Source organism: Cynoglossus semilaevis, chromosome 4 (assembly GCF_000523025.1).
Source record: "Cynoglossus semilaevis isolate Cse_v1.0 chromosome 4, Cse_v1.0, whole genome shotgun sequence".
Classification (NCBI taxonomy): Eukaryota; Metazoa; Chordata; class Actinopteri; order Pleuronectiformes; family Cynoglossidae; genus Cynoglossus; species Cynoglossus semilaevis.
In genome coordinates, this window is record NC_024310.1 from 8,781,586 (window position 1) to 8,783,565 (window position 1,980).

A 1,980-nucleotide genomic window follows, 5' to 3' on the forward strand; every position below is an offset into this window, starting at 1 on the left:
AAATACACTAATTTACCTTAAAATACTAAGCCATTTTTGTGGTTAAAATTGAGAAAAAAAATATTTTTGTGAAAAAATCCTTAAAAATAAAATGTCCCCAAAATGCCTTAAAATGCAAGATTATGTCTTTAAACATCCTGCCAAGTGAATATTTTGTGTTTAAAACTCCAAAAATATTTTATATGAATATTTCAAAAATCACCAAAAACATGCCTTACCATCGTGAAAAATCCAAAAAAAAAAAAAACCCCCAAAAATGCCTAAAAATGCAAGATTATGTCTTTAAACATCCTGCCAAGTGAATATTTTGTGTTTAAAACTCCAAAAATATTTTATATGAATATTTCAAAAATCACCAAAAAAAATGAACGATAAAAAAATCTCAAATTTTTTTAAATGCTCTAATTTGATGAGAATTATATAGAAAAGATACAGTTTTGAATTTTTTTTTTCAAATATTTTCATGGACATTTCTTAACGTTTCACCAACATGACATGCAAAATTATGATTTTGCCAGAAATTAAAAAAAAAAAATTTTAAAAACGCTTTAATTGATGAGAAACATGCAGAAAAAATATTTTTTGTGATTTTTTTTACTGTCATAATTTACTCAGGACTTATTCAGGACTTGAGGTTGTAGTTATTTGTATCTCTTTATAAATATTTTTCCTGTTTTATGAATTTTTTGGTAATGTTCTTTTTAAGTCAAAATCCATTATAGGACAATATGTTTTTAATTATAATATCAACTGACTTAAGAACTGGTTAAACCCCAAAGCCAAATTCAAAATAAAGGGTTTCATTGCATAAAGTAGTACTTCATCCCACCAAATATTTATGATGAATAACAGTGGCACTCAAAAATTTTCACTTCGTATTACAAAGAAAATAGTAAATGTTGCAGGCAGTAACGGTAACAAATAATTAGTTGGATTACCAGTTACTGAAAAAATAACACTGTTAGTAACGCTATTTATTTTAACACTGATATTCCCATTACTGGTTACAAACAGATCTGAATAAACATTACACATGACACTTGGCAGCAAACATCATGAAACGGAAGAGGAAGAAAGGAAGGAATGTTGTGACATTTCTCTCTGCCTCCCCGTAGCCTAAAAGAGGGCAAATGCTGAATATTGCTGTGATAATGACACTGCACTTTTAAGATGATATGCTGAGGGGTTGGCGACTCCTGAGGAGAAGAGAAAGGAGCAATGAGATAAGAAAGAATGGTTTCCATCCGAAAAAGGCTTACATTCATTTAATTACATTTAATGCTTTTGTTCTGATGCCCATTTGATCTGCACCTTAACGTCACTTGACAGATTACGTGACCACCGTCGCCTATTTTTGCATCCAAACAGAGTGTCTGTGTCTTATTTAAGACAGGGATGTTCATTCAATTTCTTATTCTCTCAGTTGCTGAATTTAGGACCTTTCCAGAGGATAAAATATTCATATGGTGTTGAAGATAGTGTGTCTGTTTGGTGGCTCTTGTAAATTGGGGTCAGGTGATATCTGTCACAGCAGAGAATATTCTTAATGCTTACAAAGTCATGTTGACACTTTTTGAAGAGGAAAGAAAATACGAAAGAGTTCGAGAGAGGAAGAGAGTGAGAGAAAGAGGGAGAGAGAGTGTCTCCTAGGACAGGAGAGGCGAAGAAATTAAATTGCCTCTTCAAAGCCACTGCTGAGAATGAAAACCAATCAGCCACTTCTCAATTCACACTCACTGCCTTACAAAGATTGCGAGGAATATTGATATAAGCATTAACAAATGTGCTGTCCTTTTCAGGTCTAGCCCAATTGAAGGCATTTGGCGCTGAGGTGATAAGATTTCTTTTTTTCTTGTTGACAAAACATTTTAAATTTGATGGATTTATGGGTATTTTAAAATGGGTCTATTTGCCACGGTTGAATAAGCAAATGCATTCGGTGACACCGAATGAATAAAAAAAAAAACCTGTGCAAGTGTA